Genomic DNA, 7,993 nt, shown 5'->3' with positions numbered 1-7,993 from the left:
AATTTGCAGTCTTCGGCAATGTTGATCCTTACACCTTCAGTAGATTATGGGATACTAAAGATGATGCTGGCATTTTTTAATGAATTTATTGTTTCTTTGCCTATTTTTCATATATTTTACCATACAAACTTGAAAACTCTTCTGAGTGAACTAGTTTTTAGAAAGAGGTTATATTTGACATATGGTATGTAAAGCCAATTGCCGTTTGATTTAACGGTGTTCCGAAAAAATGTCAAAATTGTTGCCGGTCTACTCGGCAACGAGTAGACCGGCAACATGATTCTTGTTCATAATTTGGGAATACACAGCCGACAGTCAAACGAGGTTTATGATTTCAGGAGCTTTTTCGTGATTATTGCGATTACTCATTACGTTAGCTTGCTATTTTATTCATGAGTTAACTATCGGATTTTTCATGATTTCAGGATCTTGGTCGCGAATTTATTTTCACGTTATCGTCATATTTTGGTCACGAATAAAGTGATTTATCTTCATGATCTCAGGATCTTAGCCGCGATTTTTGATATTTTTATCACGAGTAATGAGATTTATGTTCAAGATTTCAGGATCTTTGCCATGATTTTCTTAATTTCTGTTCACGTGGTCGTGATATTTTCGTCACGAGTAGAGATTTATGTTTATTTATGTTCTTGATTTCAGGATCTTAGTCGCATTTTTGTAACGAGTCATGTGATATATGTTCATGTTTTAAGGATCTTAAGTCACGATTTTCGTAATTTCTGTTCGCGTTATTGTGATATTTTATTTTAGAGCTCACTTTCGAATTTAACACATTGAGTAATATGACTCATGTTCATGATATCAGCAGTTTTATTCTGTGAACTATATCACGAACACGATTTGTGATGCTCAATGCAATTTTCGTTTTCTGTCAAGACAGCACACTGAACCTTATCGAATGAATAACGATGTTCGAGGTTCTAATAATTTTCCTATATCTACTGTTTGTACATATTGCTGGTCACTAGCAGCTGGACATTTCATGAAACAGTGTATGAAACCAAAATGATTCCACCAATGATACCCCAAATTTTGTGAAATAATTCCCGTGAAAACTTCACAACCAAGATGCATGAAATTAAAAATGATTAGGAATATATTCTAAACATTACAAGCACACGAAGTAGTTCGTAAATCATATACTAGGAATCATGAGCTAGGCCACGAATCCATGAATAATGTTCCATGATTTCGTGAACTGTTTTACGATCACGAATGGTAAGTCGTGTCTATTACACTAGGTATTATCATCCAGTTCACGAATGCATGCAAAATATTTAAAGATTTTGTGAACTGTGAGCATGAATGGCAAGTCGTGACTAATTTACATATACATGAATAATATTTAACAATTTGTGTTTTATTTCACAGTCACGCGGGCGCGTCAGTCGTGACTATTATACTAGGAGTCATGATCGAGTTCCCGAATACATGAATAATATTTCATGATTTTTTTAACTAATGAACGATATATTCGATCGTAGCCAATATATTATAAATCATGAATTAGGATTGAATGAATTCATGAATAAAATTCCAAGTTTCGTAAAATAGTTCACGAGAAATTTAGAATGTTTTGATTTTGTGAACTAATGTTCCTAAATCTATGAATATGAATCATGAGTCAACCTTTGGTTTTATGAAGAATGTTCATAAATATGTGAACTAATTCACGTTCAGAAAATCCATTTGGTTATGACATGGCGGAAACCGTGACTATAGTTCACAAAATAAAAACAAATGTTTTCACTAATAAAAGCGTCATATAAAACACATGTTTTTTGTTCAAAAAAACGTAGCGTAAAAATGTGATTGTTCTTGAATTCATGGCACTTTATTCATGATTCTGGGAACAATTTTTTCGTGTATATACTAAAACACGTCGATTTCTTCCTCCAGGGAAGGAATCAAAAGTTTTACTGGAATGTAAAAATCCAATTGATACAAACATTACATTAGGGCTAGTTGATGGAATATGTCTGGCGCTGTACACGAAATGGGTCGTTGGAAAGTCAATTGAGCTAACACCTAGCTAAATTCATTAACCAAGTTATTTGCATGAATATGTTTAAATACATGCAAACAGCTTTTTTCTGTAAATTACTATCGGCTACCCTAATAAACATCTTATGATTCAAGAGCCTAACGCCTAACAGTTCAGGGTATCATCCAAACAATATGTGGAATCGTTGCACTACATGGGTTAAAGTTCGTGTATATTTTTTTATTAGATAGTGGAAGATAGGATGGTTAACACACATACACATGTTATAGGAGTTTAGTGCTAAATTCATAGAATGCATGGATAAAATATAGGGATTTGCGCTTACTCAAGAAGAATAAAACAAACACTAAATATTTTTTATTTGTTTATAGGCTTTAACCGATGTGGCCATTCGCATATCAAAGGGTACTTATACTCTATGTAACATCTCAGTATATTTTATGTATTCCAGTTAAGGAAGTCTACTTAAAATCGGAAGGCATCGCGAGAGATACGCTTCAGATCCCGAGGGAAATCATGGTATTCCTTTCTCTTCAAATGTCTGCGAACAAGTTGGCGCTTTTTAAGAATGCCAGTAGTTTCTCCTCTTGTGACGGGTCGTTTCCAAGTATATCCGTTATGGATGATGATACATTGTGTTGTCGACGAAGGGTCTCGTAGACGGGATAGTTGACGAGTAAATGTTCGACTGTCAACCTGCTGTTGCACGTGGAACATACTGGTGGATTTACTAGGGAGATAGTGTGGACGTGGGTGATTCTGGTGTGCCCTACACGGAATCGCGAGAGTACCCTTTGCACTCTATCTTTGAAGAGATCCATTGATTTTCTGTGGGTGTCTTCGCAGATTCCTGCGGTGGTTGATGAAATGGTTAGAGGCTTTCTCCTTGAAGGATGTGATGATGTCCTTTACCGGGACTTTCCTGGTAACCATTAACTTCGCTCGCCAACTGATAGAGGCTAATGGTCAGCATTCTCGTTTGCTATTGATTCCACAATGCCCCGGAACCTAGCAAATCGCAGTGAGATTATCACAGTGCCAAGATGACCGAGATGGAGTCGGAAAACATTACCGTTAGTATGTCTTCGGATTTCCTACTTATGGCGACGGCGATACCGGCTGCTTCTATGGGGAATACCGAGCAGTCTGACGGCAGACGGAAAGCTAATCCTTCACATTAGATACTGTTCACCCCTATTCCAACTTCTTCCAGTTTTGACACGTCAGGGAAGATTTTGCGGTGATTTTGGTATTTGCGGTTGACCAATTGCTGAAACTTTACTTGCGTTGCGCTATGGGCATCGTCTTTTTTACGCTACGTGTCAGTTTGGCGTCTAGGTTTGGACAACGTTTGTTCCAGGGCCGGTTCCAGATCCTGTGCATACTGGTAATTGCAGGAAGTAGGGTATTAGTGAATGTAGAGTAGATATGTTTGGTTATATCTAGTATTTGACATGTCCCCCGGTCCTTTTTTCGAGGAAACTTGTGCTCGTTTTACAACGTTAATCACTACCGCCCATTGACATGGTAGAATACCTGCCTCCATGCAGGCGTGAGTCTGACCGCACCATGGTAAACAGGCGCTAGTGTAGTGACCAGAACTTCCCAGTTTCTGCAGGTGAGCTCAAGGCCAAGAATAATTTTGAGTGTATTATTAGGGCCTTACTCACATTTAGAGCTGTTTTTCTGTTAGACTTGGACTTTGCGGGAGCTTATGGTGCGCACTAGCATTTTCGTGCTTTCGCAATCCTTTTTGATTTGCTGGAAGTGGGTTGTGCAGGTCATTCTCCGATCTACCTTAATTCCGAGAATTTTCGAGAGTTGCGTCGGCGAATTTCACGGGTCGGTCGAATGCAACGTGGTAGGAGTTGCAGCAGTGCGCAATAGCGCATTTTTCTGGGGCAATATTGAAACCGGTTTCTTCGGCCCACCGGCCTCCTACGGCATTAACAGCTGCCTGCACTTTTATCGTGGTGATCACCACCAAAATTATATCATTAGCGTATATGAATATAAATACTCCCTTCGGTAAAGCATTGAACAACGTGTTCATGCTTACGATAAAAAGGGTGACCGCCAACACGGATCCTTGGCTTCCCAGAAGGTATCAGATTTGTTTCCCTCGAGGCACACTCGGAAGGTTCTGTTCCATTCCCCATTTATCCCCCATTGATGCAATTGCCGCAGTACACCTTCTCGCCTGACCATATTGTAGGCCTTGGCAAGGTCGAGGATCGCGACATCAACATGCTTGTTTTCCTCGAATGCCTGACCGACTACCTATCTAAACGAACCGAGATGGAGGCCTGAGCCGAGTCCTTTTCTGAAGGCAAACTGCCGGAGGTCGAGGTAGTTTTCCTTCTCTAGAAACGTTCCAAGGCGCCAGTTTGCTAGTCTCTAGTCCTTTTTTAGCTACACAGTTAATCAAATTGATGGGTCGGAAGTCGTTGGGCTTCTTTCTTCCCTTCTTTTTTGGGAATATAAATGACCAGCGCCTCGCGTCACGTTTGGAAGTCCCCACTATCCCAGACTATGTTCAAGCATTCTAGTAAGGTTATTAACGTCCTTGGTGGAAGGTTTCTGTGCATTGGGTCACTTTGTTGGGTCTAGCCGATTTCCCGCGTTCCTTCTCTTTTGACGGCCTGTGTATCCAAAGGCTGCTCCTCACTTGGTTCGTATGCCTCCGAAGGTTGTATATTTTTTCTCGATTTGTTCAGCTGTGTTGATGCAATAGGATTCTGAGGAAGATCAGAATGCGAGCTGCCAGCGACGGAGCTGGGACTGCGGAGCCGACGATTGGTGTCGCTGTTGTCCTTGCGACAAGGGGTCGATGTCATTTGTTTTTTATATTTGGGCGGTGGTGGGCGGCAAGGTGACGTTTAGTAAGTATTGGATGCCTGTGTAAAACTCGGGCCCACGCCAACAGCCGCCGGGGGTGTATCGGGAAAACTCGGAACGTCCCCGGTTGGGGTCGACGCGGGAGGATTGTTTGTTTGGTTTCGGCTATTGAATGTTGTTGCTTTTGTTGTCTGTTGGGTTGAGCGTGTGTGCGTTGTGTTACTCTGAGAAAAGTCCGAGTCAACGGTCGGTGGAGGTTCTTGGTCTGACGTCAGGCCAAGAACCTCCATGGGCGTGGCGTTATGACATAATGGCGTCAAGCTCGGGTATCAGCAAGGTCATATCGGACGTTGTTTTGAAGTTGGGGCTTCTGGATTTGTCAGAGCCACTTTTTCTGGTGTCCTTTACTTTTTGGCGACTTGACCCACTGGGTTCTGGTTGGTTGGACGGGCGGCAGGAGCTCCGGTTGCGGAGGTTGGTTCGGTAACCTTGCCCTTCTAAGCTTTTGTTCCCATAGGGGTTTTTCGTTGGTGCTCTCCCTAGGGTGGATAGATGTAGATGGAGCTCGGAGAAGGCATGTCGCAGTTTCGTTATATTTGCCGTAGCCACTTGCAGCTATTTTTACAGCTTGGCACAGTATTCCTTCAGCTGGTTAAATGTCCAATCTCTACTGTCATTTGAACTTTGGGACTTGCTTTCCTTCAGAGTCGCTAGCTCATTCTGTAGCTGTGCTATGATTATGTCCCGTTCGTCGTCCTTAGTGTTCCCTGTAGCTACGCTGGTGAAGATGAGAATTTTATCTTGATCTTGGTTATCTGTTCTTCCTCGATAAACACTTCCTGCTACGGGTGGAGTGACCTTGTCTACAGTTGCTGCAAGGGCTTGTGATAATACATGGGTTGTCGTTGGATGTTTTATGTTGTTGACTGCAGTTCAAGCAAGCGGCGGGGTTGGGACAGAAACGACTACCAAAGCGACCGAAGCACATTATCGGTATTGGATATACGAAAAAAAAATTGTTTCCAAGATCGCGAATAACGTGCCATGAATTCTAGAACAATCACATTTTTACGTTACAGGTCCATGAACAAAAAGCATGTGTTTTATAAATATGTTCAATTTACCTTCAGTAACGCTCGCATGACGCTTTTATTAGTGAAACATTTGTTTTTATTTTGTGAACTTCAGTCACGGTTTCCGCCATGTCATTACCACATGGATTTCCTGAACGTGAACTAGTTCATATATTTATGAACATTCTACATAAATCCAAGGGTTGTCTCATGATGATATTCATAGATTTGGGAACATTAGTTCACAAAATCAAAACATTCTGGATATTTTCTCGTGAACTATTTTAAGAAATTTGGAATTTTATTCATGAATTCAATCAATACCTAGTATAATAGACACGACTTACCATTCGTAATCGTGAAATAGTTTCCGAAATCATACAATATTGTCGATGTGTTCATGAACTGGTTCATGATTCCTAGTACAATAGTCTCGTCTGACTATTCGTGCTCGTCAAATATTTCACAAATTCATGAAACATTATTCATGGATTCGTGACCTAGCTCATGATTCCTAGTATATGATTTACGATTTAGTTCGTCTGCTTGTAATGTTTAGAATATATTCTTAATCATTTTTAATTTCATGCATCTTGGTTGTGAAATTTTCACGGGAATTATTTCACAAAATTTGGGGTATCATTGGTGGAATCATTTTGGTTTAATACACTGTTTCATGAAATGTCCAGCTGCTAGTGACCAGCAATATGTACAAACAGTAGATATAGGAAAATTATTAGAACCTCGAACATCGTTATTCATTTGATAAGGTTCAGTGTGATGTCTTGTCAGAAAACGAAAATTGCATTGAGCACCACAAATCGTGTTCGTGATATAGTTCACGGAATAAAACTGCTGATATCATGAACATGAGTCACATTACTCCACGTGTCAAATTCGAAAGTGAGCTCTAGAAAAAATTACACGATAACGCGAACAGAAATTCCGAAAATCGTGACATAAGATCCTGAAATCAAAAACATAAATAAACATAAATCTCTACTCGTGACTAAGATATCACGAACATGAAATCATGAACATAAATATCATTACTCCTGATAAAAATATCAAAAATCGCTGCTAAGATCCTTAGATCATGAACATGAATCACTCTATTCATGACTAAAATATGACAATAACGTGAATATAAAGTACGAAATTCGTGACTAAGATCCTGAAATCATAAACATAAATCTCGCCAGTCTGACATAAAAATCCGATAGTAAACTCATGAATAAAATAGCAAGGTAACGTGATGAGTATACACAAAAATCACGAAAAAGCTCCTGAAATCAGCAACCTCGTTTGACAGTCGGCTGTGTATTCCCAAATTATGAACGAGAATCATAACAAAAACTAAACATGTCCAATAACCCAACCAAACATTCGAATGTAACGCTATGTATATATTCGGGGCGAAATATTTTTTTGGAAAAACAGTTTCATGAAAACGAGGTTTATTATTAACAATTTCAGGAACTTGGTCACGATTTTGTTCATGAATTTATGAATAGATTTTTTCCGTGTAGCTATAATTTATATACAATTTAGACATGATGATAATTGACTACTACAAGATGACGACACGAATTCTCGGTGGTTTGTTTACTTTGTCAGTTAGGTGAGTGCGAGTGCAACGGGTGCTCACTGCTCATGTTACATTCGTACTCACGTAACTCCCACGTAAACAAACCACCGAGAATTGTCAAACAAAGTAGTAGAAACAAGCAAAGATGGATGTAGTTATTTTTAGTATGCATGTATAATGTTAAGACAGAGTAAATTGATCTATAAAGTAAGAGAATAGAAATTTTCTATGCTATTGAGTAAATGAAAATAAATATATTAGCTATAGAAAGAAATAGATATCACATGCATATAGTCCATTTTGAGGTGTTTGATGATGTGGTTCGCATGGATTGGATTTTTTCAAACACTACCTCCCCCTATATGCCCTTACGTAATTAGTGGATGGCCCCCAAGCCAGCAACCTACGGTCAACGCGGGGAACATGCCATTTGAGCCAGTCGCTACTGATTGCTGATATGTATGCATA

This window comes from Topomyia yanbarensis, chromosome 2, assembly GCF_030247195.1.
Source record: "Topomyia yanbarensis strain Yona2022 chromosome 2, ASM3024719v1, whole genome shotgun sequence".
Taxonomy (NCBI): domain Eukaryota; kingdom Metazoa; phylum Arthropoda; class Insecta; order Diptera; family Culicidae; genus Topomyia; species Topomyia yanbarensis.
Note: the sequence above shows the minus strand (reverse complement) of the source record.